We start from the raw sequence: 17,120 nt of genomic DNA, 5'->3' as shown, positions 1-17,120 counted from the left end.
CTCACCTCCTCAACACGCGCACGCTCTCACCTCGCTCTCACCTCCTCTCCATCGTGTCCTCCCGCGCTCCCTTGGAGGGGTGTTGATATTTTAGCCCACAGCGGGGCTGTAGAACTCAGACTCCAGAACACAAGGGGAAAGAGCCCACTATGCTATTGAAAGCAGGTCCTGCCATGGTTCCTGACAGCAGAAGGCAGACTGGATTGATTAGAAGCCTCCAAGGCATTCAGAAATTTCACTCCAATCAATGGGAAATGAGTCAGAGGGACTGTGGGCAACCCTGGCGCATATCAGACTAGGCTTCTCGTGGATTTGTCAGGGCTGCCAAGGCCTCTGAGTAGAGTGGCATGGGTCACTGGTGACCTGCTGCAGGAAAAGCAAAGTTCTGCTCCAAAGCACCACTCACCCAGAGGGACCAGGAAAGGACAATGGCTCAAAATGCCCTGAATCTTGCTTTTGCTCACTTTCTGAACATCTCAGTGAATCTCACCATCTGATCTTGGGGTTAGGGCTTTGTTGACTCAGCTACCATGAGATGGTCTGCAATTTCTTGGCCAAAGATCTCTTTCCTTTCTTTGTAAATTAGGTAGATTCTTTGTGGTTCCTTATAAATTCTTTGCCTCTTTCCTTACCAGTTTTCTGCACAATAGATCACACCCTCCTTTTTTAGAGCCTTCTGACTCTTTGCTCCCCAGACACTACTGTCCCTGGGTATTTCTCCTTCTCTGTGGCTGCTTTTCCTTGGTCTTCTTTGAAGACTCTTGTTCTTTTGTCCTTGAATGCAGCTTCCTCAGAATTCTATCTTCCACATTTTTGCTCTATACTTTTTCCCTAAGGGTCTCTGTCCAGACCCATGGCTTCGGTGACCACCTATATGTTCACTATGGCCCAGCTGAGACCTTTCCCAAGCTCTAGACCCATGTCTACTGGATCTCTCCCCTTGGACATCTCACAGGTGCCTCAAATTCAACATAACTAAACATATCATCCCCCCCCCATGTTCCCCATCTCAGTCAATAATTACCCAAGGAAGAAACCCCAGGGACTTTCACAAGTAACTCCTCTCTATCTCTACCATGTCATAGCAGCAATTCTGTTCTCTCGTATCTTTTGACTCTCTCTGTTTTTCTCCATCCTCACCCCCATCATCTTGGTTCCAGTGACCATAAGCTTTCTGTTTACAGCTACAAGAAGCTCCTAATGCGCCACATCTTGGTTCCAGTGACCATAAGCTTTCTGTTTACAGCTACAAGAAGCTCCTAATGCACCACTCTGTTTTTAGTGTGGCCCTCTCTTAGTTAGCAGCCATCACAATAATGCTGCATATTGAAGAATCTCAACATCCCATAAAAACACAAAAACAAAAACATTAATTTCTCTCTTATGAGTTTGTGAGGCAGCTGAGCCAGCTATGCTTTAGGCTGCAGCAGCTGGAGTGGTTCTGCTCCACTTGTCTCCCCTCATCCTCCTGGGCCCAGTGAATTGGTCAGGGCACGTTCTTCATAAGGCAAACACAGAGGTACAAAAAGGCAGCGGAAGCACCCAAGGCCCCTTCAGGCCTGGGCTTAGAAATGGCACATGGTCACTTCTGCCCACATGCCATTGGCCAAAACGAGTCACATGGCCTGGCCCAAAGTCAAAAGGTGGAGAAGCACACTCTGCTCACTATGAGGTCATGGCAAGGGTGTGGATGCAGGGAGCAGTAAGCAGTGGGGCCAATAATGTAATCTACCACCGGACCACTCTAATACATTTTCCACCCTGCAGCTAGATTTCTAACATGCACATCTGATTATGTAACTCCTCATGGTCCTTGAGAGAAAGTGTAAATCCATGATTGACTCCATTTCTATCTCTCTGCCCACACCACCAATCACTCTGGTCCTGCCACATTGAATTACATTTATTTTCAAAATTTGCCTGAACTTTTACCTCTAAGTCTTTTCACGGTTAGTTCCTTTGCCTGAAATACTTTCTTATCCTCTCCTCACCCCATAACCTAGTCCCCCTCCCATGCATCATTTGGCTAACCCCATTTGTCCTTCAGATATCTCTTAAGTGTCACCTCCTCTAAACATTCTCTGTGACCCCAAGACAGGGCTATCCTTAGGGACATTCCTCGTTCCATGTACTTACACCTGTAATAATACTTAACTATCCCTATTGTAATTACTCTTTTGTCCTTGAATGCAGCTTCCTCAGAATTCTATCTTCCACATTTTTGCTCTTTATTTCTCCCTAAGAGTCTCTAACCAAACCCATGGCTTTGGTGACCACTTGTATGTTCATTTATGGCCCAGCTGAGACCTTTCCCAAGCTCTAAACCCGTATCTACTGGATCTCTCCCCTTAGACATCTCACAGGTGCCTCAACTTCAACATAACTAAACACAGCATCTTCTCCTGTGTTCCCCACATCTTAGCTACTATGCCAGGGATATTGTAGGTGTGCAATAAATAACTTGTAATGGGGGCGCCTGGGTGGCTCAGTTGGTTAAGCGTTTGCCTTCGGCTCAGGTCATGATCCTCAGGTCCTGGATCAAGCTCCGCATCGGGCTCCCTGCTCAGAGGGGAGCCTGCTTCTCCCTCTCCCTCTGCCCCTCCACTCCACTCATGCTCACTCTCTCTCTCAAAAAGAACCCCCAAAAACAAAAAAGAAACTTGTAACGGATGATTACCACATCAGAAACTGTTTCTGAATACAAATTTTAATGTCTTTGTTTATTTTTAACACAAAATTAGATAAACTCAGAGTAACTCTGTATGTTAGAACCATAACTGTTCTGGTCCAATTGATGAGAAGATTAGCCTAATAAGCATCTCAGACCTAAACAAAAAACTTGCTTTGTACTGAATGGAGGTCTACCTATTTATGTGTTAGCACACTGGAAAATAAATAGCATCTGATATTTTTGAGACACACACCACTGGTTGCCAATCCAATAGCTAGTCCCCTTCTTCTGTTTTAGCAGAGGGGCAATGTGCTCACCCACAGAGGGATGGCTCCAATTATGGAATCCCGTTCCTCTTTGTCAGGGAATAGCTTATGAGTGGGCATGTGACCTAACTGGCCAATGAGATCTGAGGTGAAGTCTACTGGCTACTCATGGGAAAGGTTTCACATCTGATGAAAGAGAGAGCAGGAGGGGGAGAAAGGGTCCTCTTCTGCACGCTCACTCCCGTGCTTGGAATGATGTTTTGTAAGGACATGATTCTTGGAACTGTGACAGCCATCTTACCATCACGAAGAGAGACATGACTGACCTCCTGAGAAAGGCAGAGCAGAAAGATGAGGGAGTCTGCATCTCTGCTGACCCTCCGCTGCTGCCCCCATGTTGGAGCCACCTACCTCTGAGTTTTCTGTTACATGAAATAATTAAATGTCTTTATTGCTTAAGCCACTCATCTGTGGTTATTTTGTTCTTTGCAGCTGAAATAATTCCTGACACAAATAGCTTTGAAATTTACACCAGAATCCCCCAAATTTGTTATTAGCAAATATCAGAGACTTCCCATCACTCCAGTCTGTTATTTAACATAGTTTTCTTCAGGCCTGCAATGTTGTCACAGCTGGCTTTTATTGACTGCGGTGGCTGATATGCTAGAGAATGCGACTCACTGGCATGAGGATTCTGCCACTCCTTTTGTTTACTGATCCGTATTCCAGTCCTCTCGGCTTTCTTATCGTGTTCCCCGAATCCTCAGAGGAACTGGCAGGTGTGGAGCTACAGCCTCTTCACCTGTGTTTTGAGACTTGTCCTGGGAATAATTTACCAGAGTGGAAGAGGGAATAACGCAGTCCCCACAAAGTAGTTCGGGGGTTTAGTCCTCAGAACCTCTGTGTATTTTACTTTACATGGTAAAATTAACTTTACAGATGTAAGGTCCTGAGATGGGGAGATTATCCTGGGTTATCTGAGTGGACCTCCTTATAATCATAAGAATCCTCAAGAGTGGAAGGGGGAAACACAAGAAGAGCGTGAGGGGGATATATGACTATGGAAGAATGAGCAGAAATGAAGGAAGGGGGCGTGAGCCCAGGAATGCAGGCAGCCTCTAGAAAGGGGAAGGGGAAGAGGCAAGGAATGGAATTCTGCTCCAGAGCTTTCAGAAGAGAACACAGCTCTTCCAACACAGTGATTTTAGCCCAGTGAGACTTGTTTCAGACGTCTGACCTTTAGAACTGTAAGATAATAAATTTGTGTTTAATTTGTTACAGTAGCCATAGGAAACTAATATGATGAATTGGCTTTATTGACTGTAAAACTGAACACCTCTGGTTCAGGCAAGTGGCTGGGTGCTATCTGACTGAGGGAGAAGATGATGGAACAGAAAGTCAAGCCAAAGCCAGAGGGGTGCCTGGGCTCAGCAGCGGAGTAGATGAGTTTGGGAAGTGTCAGGGAGTATGCAGTTCTCAAGGGAAAGGGAAACCCCCAGTGAAAGATGCACAGACCCACATAGGCTTGGAGTTCTAAAGTGTCCTTTAATACTTGGGAAACAAGGACTTTGTGTGAGTGCCCAAAGCACATCACTTATGTCCTGTGAGCAGTCCTGTGTGTGGTCAGTAAGACCCTCGACCCAGGTTACTGGGGGAGAATGTGCTCAGACTCTGACCCATGGGAAAGATGCTGGCCTTTTCTTTTATCAACAGCCACAAATAATGGTCACTCGGTCCACAAATATGAAGTAAGTGCCAATTCTTGGCACCGTGTGAGATGCTAGGGATACAGTGTTATACACAATAGTTATGTTCTCCATATTCTTCCCCATGTTAGTAGGCTTGGACTGTTTTAACAAAAATAGCATAGGCTGGATGGCTTAAACAATAAACATTTACTTCTCACAGTTCTGGAGACTGGAAGTCCAAGATCAAAGTGCCACTATGGTCGGGTTACGACAGCCTCCTTTTTGCTGTTTCCCCACATGGCAGAGTGAGAACACTGCTCTCCTCATCTCCTCCTAGGGAACCAGTGTCATCCTGGAGGCTCCATCCCTGTGACCTCATCCAAAACGAACTATCTCCCCCAAATCCTGCCTCCAAATGCCATCACCCTGGGGATTAGGGCTTCAACATAAGAATTTGGGGTGGAGAGACACAAACATTCAGTTCATAGTATCCCTCTAAATGCCTCTGGGGAAGACAGACATTAAAAAAGCAAAAGACAATGAATACATCTATAACACTTATGACAAGTGTGACGAAGGAGGAGACTCAGATACTAAAAAAAGAAGAGAAGAGGGAACTAAATTTAGATTGGAGGGCCAAGGGAGGTATTTTTTAGGAAACCATATGTAAACTTAGACCTGAAAGATAAGTGGAAATTTATCAGGGACCAGCTGAGGGAAGAGAGATCCAGGCCCAAGGAACATCATGTGCAAAGGCCCGGAGACAAGAAAGGAAGTGGGGGAGTTGCTGTGGCACTTGTATAGTATAGAAAGGAGAACCGGGCACAAGAGGCCCTGGTGCCTTTTAAAAGCCTTGGGTGGTTTCAGGCTAAGGTTCTGTCTTCCCTTCATCAAGCTTTCTGTGGCATGAACTATGAGGGTCCAGGGACTGAAGAAACAGCAGTATAGCTCTCAAGCTCCACGGTCCCAAGCAGCCTGCGGCTGTCCTCTCTCTGGAGGGTGCAGAGTGGGGCAGAGGTGAGGGCACCTTCCCGTCATTTCCGTCCATCTTTCTTTCTGGACCAACTTCTTTGCTGTGACCTCTGGAGATTTTCTAAATTAGAATCATTACCTGCATGGGGAGCCCGCAATGCAAATCAAATGAGAGGCTGCAGCAAGCTAATGAAGGCCAGTGACCCGGCGATCTAATGGAGAGGAACAGCTCTGGTAGAGGGAGGGGGTGCCACCGAATCGCATGCCGCTTGGAGCAGGGAAGGAGGTGAGTTCAGGATTGTTATTGTGCTCTATGAGGCAGGTAAAATTGAAATATGTATCTCTATTTCCATTTATACCTTGTTCATCTCTACTTACATAGATACCCATGTATCTCTGTCCATCTTTATCTATATATCAATCATCTATCTGTATCTATATCCATACGTGTGTGTGGCAAGGGGAGGCATATGATATTTGTATGTCTCGGATAGGCAGAGGACTCTTCTTATGTGGCCCAGTTAATCATGTTTTCCCCATTCTCATCCAAGCATCAGATGAGGTCTTAAAGGTCAGAAGATGATCCACCAAAGGAAATATGGAAGAGTATACTTTGGAATGACTGAGCAAAGTATGGATATTCAAACTAAAGTAAAGAATTAGACAGATAATACGAAATAAAAAAAAAACATTTTGTCCTTTTACGTGTAATGAAATATAGACATCTTATGTGGATATACACTTAAAAACTTTAATAGTTGCACACTATGTAAAGCTAATTTATTCATTTAAAAATCATGTATTGAATGCCTGATATGTGCCAGGAACTATTCTATGAATAGATTTGGATTTTCTCAAAATTGTATGTGTGAAAACCATAGGTAGTTTCTGAATATCACTTAATTCCAAGTTCTGTGACAGTTTAGGAAAGTGCTTTCAATATAACTGGTAGACCATCATCCTCAGAATCTATTTTAATGGGTTTTCAATTTAGGAACTCAGATTCAATGCTAGTAGGCTCTGCTTTTGTGTTTCTCCCCTCATGTAGTGAGGTTTCAGATTCTTGGTTTTCTGGTATTTTCATTCATTCAAGGAATGCTAGTGAGAGTGCCCATGCGGAGCCTGCCTAGAATGAGGAAGACTTCAGTCAAGGTTGTAGCTCTCGGTGAGCCCACAATAGACTAGGAAAATTAAGGATCAGTTTTCCCCATTGAATAATTTCAAGAAATTTTGGAGGCCCAGAACTGGAAAACCACTGATACAGGGTAAGTCAATTAAGCTTGTATTTTCTCAGCTCATCTAGTTTTGCCGGTCACGTTTGTTGGTTAATTTTCATGACTTTTGTTCTGACTTTTATTTTCAATAAGTTAATAGATTTTATTTTTATATCCTTTTATCCTGGCACATAATTCTTTATGTTCATAGATCAATATTAGGGGGAAATTTCTTTGCCAAGTAATGATCCATGTAGTCATAATAAAAGGGAAAGTTTTCAAAGGTTTTCAGAGCCAGAAAGAATTATTACAGATACAAGTGGGTCTATAACTGTTTGTCCAAATGTCCCACCAAATTTATGAGCCATTTTCAGCTCTTTCATGATTGAGAGTGAACCTCTTGGTGACTGAAGCCAGAAAATAATCTGTTGACTGTTAGACCTAGAAGTAGCTTAGATACTACATAATCCAATTCAGGCACTCAGGAATGAGGAAACTGAGGCCAGGCTTATTGATAGCTGCCACCCATTCAAAATCTTTCAGGTCAGGGACATTGATTTCATAAATTACACACAGGATTCTTGCTTAATGGCTTGCTAGACCCTTCCCACCAGTCTAAAATTGCTTTCTGATAAAGACTGAGGCTGAAAGAAGTTAATTTGCTTCAGATGATGTGGTCATGATAGAATTTAGACTAGAACTCAAGACCAGGACTAATTTTCATGTAACCAAAACGTATTTCTAAAACGAGGATAACAATTCTTCCTCTGCTGCATTGTTATGAGTATTAAACAGGATGAACTGTGTGAAATCATTATGTTTACCTAGAATTCCTTTTTCAACGTGTAATTTGTCTAATCAAAAAGGTAAGTTTCTCTGGCGTGCCTGGGTGGCTCAGTCAGTTAAGCATCCAACTCTTGATTTCGGCTGAGGTCATGATCTCAGGGTTGTGAGATCGAGCCCCACGTCGGGCTCCACGCTCAGCTAGGGGTCTGCTTGAGGGGGGGGGTCCCAGTCTTCCTCTCCCTCTACACCTCTCCCCCCACCTCTCTAAAATAAAAAATGAAAAATAAATCTAAAAAACAAAAGTGAGCTTCTCAAGGCACCCGAGGGCAGCTTTACAGGACTTCAAGAAAGGACTGGAATCAGGGACTGGAAGCCACCCAGGCTCTCTCTCCATGTCTCCTCTCAGGCTCTCCCTTCACATCTGTTTGATTCTGCTTTCCTGATCCATAGACCATGGTCACCCAGTTGACTTGTGGGAGAGACTGAAGCTCTCTCTGTTTCCACTGGGCATTCTCAGGGAAGAGACTTTATGTGGCCATGGTTAAGTGTGGACCAAGTAACTGGGTGTGCTGGGGGTGGGGGATAGAGTAGGGACAGAAGTAAGGTTACCATAGCTTTGGGAAATGTCAGGGAGTAGGTAGGTAGGTAGTTCTCCGCAAGGGAGAAGAAAACTCACAAGAGGTGGAAGATATGGCACGTGTCCACCTGGTTTAGAGTTCTAAAGTTTCCTTTCACACTTTGGAAACAAGGACATTGTACTCTGCTGACTTTTCATCCTGCTCCCTCCTCTTTTTTTCTGGCTTAATGCCAGGGCGAGTGTCCAGGGTACATCACTTACATCCATTCTGTGAGCGGTTCCGCATGTGATTAGTAAGAACCTGTCTCGTCAACTTGGCCACTATAACAAAGACCATAAGCTAGCTGGCTTATAAACAACAGAAATTTATTTCCTTGCAGAGTTGCAGAGGCTGGGAGTCCAAGATCAGAGTACCAGCTCAGTCAGGTTCTGGTGAGGACCCTCTTCCTGGTTGCAGACCTCTGACTTCTCATTGTGTCCTCCCAAAGTGCAAAGGGGCAGGGAAGCTCTCTGCAGCCTCCTGAAGGGCACTGATCCCATTCATGACGTTCCACCCTCATGACCTAATCACCTGCCAAAGGTCCATCTATGAATACCATCACATTGGTGGGTAAGATTTCAACATATGAATTTTGAAAGAACACAAACATTCAGTCCATAACAGAACCTCAGTCCAAGTTGCAGGCTAGAGAGAGGGCTTGGGCCCCAGCCCACTGGAAAGATGTCAGTCTTCCTTTTACAACAGTAGTAAATGATGGGTCATTCACTCAACAGCTGTTAACTAAGTGCCAATTTACTGCATGGTGTGAGATGTTGGGGATGCAGTGTTGTACAAAATAGTTATGGTCCTCATATTCTCCCCCCAAATTCTTTTTTTTTTAATTTTTTTATTGTTATGTTAATCACCATATATTACATCATTAGTTTTTGGTGCAGTGTTCCATGATTCACTGCCTGTTCATAACACCCAGTGCTCCATGCAGAACGTGCCCTCCTTAATACCCATCACCAGGCCAACCCATCCCCCTACCCACCTCCCCTCTAGAACCCTCAGTTTGTCCCCCAGAGCCCATCATCTCTCATGGTTCGTCTCCCCTTCTGACATACTCCCCTTTTCTTCCTCTCCTGTTATCTTCTTCTTTTTCTTTTTTCTTAAAATATGTTGCGTTATTTGTTTCAGAAGTACAGATCTGTGATTCAACAGTCTTGCACAATTCACAGCGCTCACCGTAGCACATACCCTCCCCAATGTCTATCACCCAGCCACCCCATCCCTCCCACCCCCAACCACTCCAGTAACACTCAGTTAGTTTCCTGAGATTAAGAATTCCTCATATCAGTGAGGTCATATGATACATGTCTTTCTCTGATTGACTTATTTCACTCAGCATAACACCCTCCAGTTCCATCCACGTTGTTGCAAATGGCAAGATCTCATTCCTTTTGATGGCTGCATAATATTCCATTGTGTATATATACCACATCTTCTTTATCCATTCATCTGTCGATGGACATCTTGGCTCTTTCCACAGTTTGGCTATTGTGGACATTGCTGCTATAAACATTGGGGTACACGTACCCCTTCGGGTCCCTACATTTGTATCTTTGTGGTAAATACCCAGTAGTGCAATTGCTGGATCGAACGGTAGCTCTAATTTCAGCTGTTTGAGGAACCTCCATACTGTTTTCCAGAGTGGTTGCACCAGCTTGCATTCCCACCAACAGTGTAGGAGGGTTCCCCTTTCTCCACATCCCCGCCAACATCTGTCGTTCCCTGACTTGTTAATTTTAGCCATTCTGACGGGTGTGAGGTGGTATCTCATTGAGGTTTTGATTTAGATTTCCCTGATGCCGAGCGATGTTGAGCACTTTTTCATGTGCCTGTTGGCCATTTGGATGTCTTCTTTGGAGAAATGTCTGTTCATGTCTTCTGCCCATTTCTTGATTGGATTATTTGTTCTTTGGGTGTTGAGTTTGATAAGTTCTTTATAGATTTTGGATACTAGCCCTTTATCTGATATGTCATTTGCAAATATTTTCTCCCATTCTGTCAGTTGTCTTTTGGTTTTGTGGACTGTTTCTTTTGCTGTGCAAAAGCTTTTTATCTTGATGAAATCCCAATAGTTCATTTTTGCCCTGGCTTCCCGTGCCTTTGGCGATGTTTCTAGGAAGAAGTTGCTGCGGCTAAGGTCGAAAAGGTTGCTACCTGTGTTCTCCTTTAGGATTTTGATGGACTCCTGTCTCACGTTTAGGTCTTTCAACCATTTGGAGTCTATTTTTGTGTGTGGTGTAAGGAAATGGTCCAGTTTCATTCTTCTGCATGTGGCTGTCCAATTTTCCCAACACCATTTGTTGAAGAGACTGTCTTTTTGCCATTGGACATTCTTTCCTGCTTTGTCAAAAATAAGTTGACCATAGAGTTGAGGGTCCATTTCTGGGCTCTCGATTCTGTTCCATTGATCTATGCGTCTGTTTTTGTGCCAGTACCATACTGTCTTGATGATGACAGCTTTGTAATAGAGCTGGAAGTCCGGAATTGTGATGCCGCCAGCTTTGCTTTTCTTTTTCAGTATTCCTCTGGCTATTCGGGGTCTCTTCTGGTTCCATACAAATTTTAGGATTATTTGTTCCATTTCTTTGAAAAAAGTGGATGGTATTTTGATGGGGATTGCATTGAATGTGTAGATTGCTCTAGGTAGCATTGACATCTTCACAATGTTGATTCTCCCAATCCATGAGCATGGAACGTTTTTCCATTTCTTTGTGTCTTCTTCAATTTCTTTCATGAGTATTTTATAGTTTTCTGAGTACAGATCCTTTGCCTCTTTGGTTAGATTTATTCCTAGGTATCTAATGGTTTTGGGTGCAATTGTAAATGGGATAGACTCCTTGATTTGTCTCTCTTCTGTCTTGTTGTTGGTGTATAGGAATGCCACTGATTTCTGTGCATTGATTTTATATCCTGCTACTTTACTGAATTCCTGTATGAGTTCTAACAGTTTTGGGGTAGAGTCTTTTGGGTTTTCCACATACAGTATCATATCATCTGCAAAGAGTGAGAGTTTGACTTCCTCTTTGCCGATTTGGATGCCTTTGATTTCTTTTTGTTGTCTGATTGCTGTGGCTAGGACTTCTAATACTATGTTGAATAGCAGTGGTGAGAGTGGACATCCCTGCCGTGTTCCTGACCTTAGGGGAAAAGCTCTCAGCCTTTCCCCATTGAGAATGATATTCGCTGTAGGTTTTTCATAGATGGCTTTTATGATATTGAGGTATGTACCCTCTATCCCTATACTCTGAAGAGTTTTGATCAAGAAAGGATGTTGTACTTTGTCAAATGCTTTTTCTGCATCTATTGAGAGGATCATATGATTCCTGTTCTTTCTTTTGTTAATGTATTGTATCACGTTGATTGATTTGCGGATGTTGAACCAGCCTTGCAGCCCAGGAATAAATCCCACTTGGTCATGGTGAATAATCCTTTTAATGTACTGTTGGATCCTATTGGCTAGTATTTTGGTGAGAATTTTTGCATCCATGTTCATCAAGGATATTGGTCTGTAATTCTCTTTTTTGATGGGGTCTTTGTCTGGTTTTGGGATCAAGGTAATGGTGGCCTCATAAAATGAGTTTGGAAGTTTCCCTTCCATTTCTATTTTTTGGAACAGTTTCAGGAGAATAGGTATTAATTCTTCTTTAAATGTCTGATAGAATTCCCCTGGGAAGCCATCTGGCCCTGGGCTTTTGTTTCTTGGGAGATTTTTGATGACTGTTTCAATTTCCTTAGTGGTTATAGGTCTGTTCAGGTTTTCTATTTCTTCCTGGTTCAATTTTGGTAGTTGATACATCTCTAGGAATGCACCCATTTCTTCCAGGTTATCTAATTTGCTGGCATAGAGTTGCTCATAATATGTTCTTATAATTGTTTGTATTTCTTTGGTGTTGGTTGTGATCTCTCCTCTTTCATTCATGATTTTGTTGATTTGGGTCATTTCTCTTTTCTTTTTGATCAGTCTGGCCAGGGGTTTATCAATCTTGTTAATTCTTTCAAAGAACCAGCTCCTAGGTTCATTGATCTGTTCTACTGTTCTTTTGGTTTCTAGTTCATTGATTTCTGCTCTGATCTTTATGATTTCTCTTCTCCTGCTGGGTTTAGGCTTTATTTGCTGTTCTTTCTCCAGCTCCTTTAGGTGTAGGGTTAGGTTGTGTATTTGAGACCTTTCTTGTTTCTTGAGAAAGGCTTGTATTGCTATATACTTTCCTCTCAGGACTGCCTTTGCTGTATCCCAAAGATTTTGAACAGTTGTGTTTTCATTTTCATTGGTTTCCATGAATTTTTTTAATTCTTCTTTAATTTCCTGGTTGACCCATTCATTCTTTAGTAGGATGCTCTTTAGCCTCCATGTATTTTAGGTCTTTCCGACTTTACTCTTGTGGTTGAGTTCTAGTTTCAAAGCATTGTGGTCTGAAAATATGCAGGGAATGATCCCAATCTTTTGGTACCGATTGAGACCTGATTTGTGACCTAGGATGTGATCAATTCTGGAGAATGTTCCATGGGCACTAGAGAAGAATGTGTATTCCGTTGCTTTGGGATGGAATGTTCTGAATATGTCTGTGAAGTCCATTTGGTCCAGTGTGTCATTTAAAGTCTTTATTTCCTTGTTGATCTTTTGCTTAGATGATCTGTCCATTTCAGTCAGGGGGGTGTTAAAGTCCCCCACTATTATTGTATTGTTGTCAATGTGTTTCTTTGCTTTTGTTATTAATTGCCTTATATAACTGGCTGCTCCCATGTTCGGGGCATAGATATTTACAATTGTTAGATATTCTTGTTGGATAGACCCTTTAAGTAGGATATAGTGTCCTTCCTCATCTCTTATTACAGTCTTTGTTTTAAAATCTAGTTTGTCTGATATAAGGATTGCCACCCCAGCTTTCTTTTGGTGTCCATTAGCATGGTAAATGGTTTTCCACCCCCTCACTTTCAATCTCGGGGTGTCTTTGGGTCTAAAATGAGTCTCTTGCAGACAGCATATTGATGGGTCTTGTTTTTTAATCTAATCTGATAGCCTGTGTCTTTTGATTGGGGCATTGAGCCCATTTACATTCAGGGTAACTATTGAAAGGTATGAATTTAGTGCCATTGTATTACCTGTAAGGTGACTGTTAACTGTCTGTTGTCTGTGTTCGTTTCTGCTCTTTGCTGCTTTTGGGTTCTCTCTTTGCTTAGAGGACCCCTCTCAATATTTCTTGGAGGGCTGGTTTCGTGTTTGCAAATTCCTTTAGTTTTTGTTTGTTCTGGAAGATTTTTATTTCTCCTTCTATTTTCAGTGATAGCCTAGCTGGATATAGTATTCTTGGCTGCATATTTTTCTCGTTTAGTGCTCTGAAGATATCCTGCCAGTCCTTTCTGGCCTGCCAGGTCTCTGTGGATAGGTCTGTTGCCAATCTAATGTTTCTACCATTGTAGGTTACATATCTCTTCTCCCGAGCTGCTTTCAGCATTTTCTCTTTGTCTCTGAGACTCGTAAGTTTTACTATTAGATGTCGGGGTGTTGACCTATTATTATTGATTTTGAGAGGGGTTCTCTGTGCCTCCTGGATTTTAATGCCTGTTTCCTTCCTCACATTAGGGAAGTTCTCTGCTATAATTTGCTCCAATATACCTTCTGCCCCTCTCTCTCTCTCTTCTTCTTCTGGGATCCCAATTATTCTAATGTTGTTTCGTCTTATCGTATCACTTATCTCTCGAATTCTGCCCTCGTGATCCTGTAGTTGTTTCTCTCTCTTTTTCTCAGCCTCTTTATTTTCCATCATTTCGTCTTCTATATCGCTGATTCTCTCTTCTGCCTTATTTATCCTAGCATTTAGTGCCCCCATTTTTGATTGCACCTCATCAATAGCCTTTTTGATTTCGATTTGGTTAGATTTTAGTTCTTTTATTTCTCCAGAAAGGGTTTCTCTAATAACTTCCACGCTTTTTTCAAGCCCAGCTAGTATCTTTAAAGTCATGATTCTGAACTCTAGGTCCGACATCGTACTAATGTCCGTATTGAGTAGGTCCCTGGCTGACAGTACTACCTCTTGTTCTTTTTGCTGAGGTGATTTCTTTCGTCTTGTCATTTTGTCCAGAGGAGAATAGATGAATGAGAGAACAAAATGCTAACAGGTTTACAACGTCCCCAGCAAATATACTGTATACAAATCAGAAAAGACCTGAGACCAGGGGAAAAGAAAGGGAAAGAAAGAAAAAAGAATGAGAAAAAGAAAAAAAAAGAAAAAAACAAAAACAAACCAATACAAAAAAAGCAGAATATGATCAAATATGATCAGGCTAGTGCATAGATCAGTGCCACACACTAGTTTTTGGGCGTATTTTGGTCTGTTAGAAAAAAGTGCCTCCTAAAATTTTAAAGGAAGAAAGACATATATGTACAAAATAAGGGTTGATACAATGAAGGGATGGAAGATGACTGTAAAGATGAAAATCATAAAAGATTTTATAAAAGGACTTGGTAAGATAAGTTGTTTGAAAAAAGAAAGAAGATTTAAGAAAAAAAAGAAAAAAAAAAGGAAAAAGGGAGAGAATGTGATCAGGCAGGAGACTAGAACAAAGCCATACACTAGTGATTTAGGGTATATTTTGATCTGTTAGAAGAAACTGTACCTCAAAATTTTAAAGAGAGAACAACTTATATATATATGCCAAAAATAAGGGTAACTACTATGAAGGGATACAATATGACTCTAAAAATGAAAAATAGAAAAAAAAAATTTTTTTTTTTAAAAAAGGGATTGATAAGATGTTGGTTGAAAAAGGGAAAAAGAAAAATAAAAAAAAACAGTCAACAAAAATTAACTTTGATGAAATAATGAATCATGGTAAAAAAAAAAAAAAAAAAGCCATGAATCTATGTGCAGTATTCCCCTAGCGCTGGAGTTCTCCCATTCTCCTTGATCGATCAACTTGGTCTTGGCTTGCTGGCTGTTTGTGCTGATCTTCTGGGGGAGGGGCCTGTTGCTGTGGTTTCCAAATGTCTTTGCCGGAGGCGGAATTGCCCCGCCCTTGTCGGTCCGGGCTAAGAAAGCTGCTCCGGTTTGCTCTCAGGAGCTTTTGTTCCCTGCAAGCTCTCGGCACAGCTCTGGAGGACCAGGGCAGAAATGGTGGCCTCCCAATCTCCACCTGGAGGAGCTGAGAACTCGGGGCCCCACTCCTCAGTGTGCCCCCAGAGAAAAGCAGTCACTTCCGTGTCCCTGGTCTCTGGCCGCACTCCGTGCTCACCCGGCCTGTGACCGAGCGTTGCTATCTCTGGCACCCGACCCCGCACGGAGTCTCCAAACCCAGCAGATCCCTGCAGTGCGTTCCCGCACCGCTCCTCCCCGGGAAGGAAGGGGAGTCTCCCCGGATCTGCTGCTTGTTGGGTCCCTGCTGGGGGAGCCGTGCCCCGACTGGGCCGCAGATCACAGTTTATGGCAACCCCGAGCTGAGAGCCCGCACCTTGGCTCCGTCTCTGCAGCCGGCTTCCCCGCTCTGATACCTGGGAGCTCTGGCGCACTCAGGCACCCCCGGTCTCTCTGTGACCCCAAGGGTCCTGAGACCACACTGTCCTGCGAGGGTTCCACCCCCCGCTTAGCCACTGCAGCGACGTCCCTCCGCCGAGCCAACTTCTAAAAGGTCCGATTTTGTGCTCCGCGGCTCTAGCACTTGCCAGAAGCGGCCGACGGAGGCCCCTCCCCCGCCGTCTATCCTTCCGAATATCGCCTCGGATTCACTTCTCCGCATGTCCTACCTTCCAGTAAGTGGTCGCTTCTCTGTTCAGAGAGTTGTTGCTACTCTCCTGTTCGATCTCTTGTTGAGTTCGTAGGTGTTCAGAATGGTTTGATCCCTATTCAGCTGAATTCCTGAGACCAGACGAAATCTAGGTCTCCTACTCCTCCGCCATCTTGCTCCCAAGAAGTCTCCCCCCAAATTCTTTTAGAGATGATGGACATTAAACCAAAAGACAAAAAATAAATATATAATAACACTTATGATAAATGTGATAAAGGAGGAGAATAGGATACTAAGAGAATACTAAAGGGGAATGGCTTATATTGGAGGGCAAGGGAAGGTAATTCTTAGGAAATCATACGTAAATTGAGACCTGAAAGATAACTAAGAATTAATCATGGAAAGAGTGGAGGAAGAGACATCTAGGCTCAGGTAACAGAGTGTGCAAAGTTTCTGAGGCAGGATATGGGGGCTTTGGGCCTTCTTTGGGCACATATCATACCAGATGTGATTCCTGGAGGTGGGGAGAAATGGTACTCAGAAAAAATGGACTGGCCATTAACTTAGGAGGTGTTCCCTATTACTATAAAACAGTGGAGACCTAAGAGTTTTATTAGAATCTCTATTAATTATATAACTAACAACCTTACCTGGGACTTTTTGGAAGCTATTGACATAAGCAATACTGTGCAAGCAGAGAGAGACATTCTAGGGGCTACTGTTGGGGTCTCTGCTGTGGTAGAAGAAGATGGCAGGATCCTATAGATTCTAGGACCCAGCTCTGGACTTGTCATTGGCCCAGTGGGGCAGAGGGGAGTGGTTGCCAATCTGCCCCTCAGGTAAGTTAACAACAGTTTGGAGTTTTAGTCTCTTGCCTCTTTTGTCTTTATGAAGGTGGAGCAATTTCTTCCACATGCAAACTATTCCTTATGCTGGGGTGTGAGAGGAATGCTACTGGGTTAGGGGCAGGAAAATGAAGTGATCTAGTTCCTTTGCCTCCGTTCCTCCCTCACTCAGTTTAACTCTGCAGTTTTACAACAAGGTTCAAGAGTGAAGGAGATTGCTGGAAGAGCTATCCTGGGCGGCGGGGGAGGGGGGGTGCGGAGGGGGGCGTTGGCAAACAGTAGCCCAAGGGGAAAATCCAGCCTGTCACCTATTTTTTGAAATAAAGT

The sequence above is a fragment of the Callorhinus ursinus genome, unplaced genomic scaffold (genome assembly GCF_003265705.2).
Source record: "Callorhinus ursinus isolate GAN/ISIS: 27379988/994484 unplaced genomic scaffold, GSC_fseal_2.0 scaffold8, whole genome shotgun sequence".
Taxonomy (NCBI): Eukaryota; Metazoa; Chordata; class Mammalia; order Carnivora; family Otariidae; genus Callorhinus; species Callorhinus ursinus.
This window is presented reverse-complemented; position numbering follows the sequence as displayed.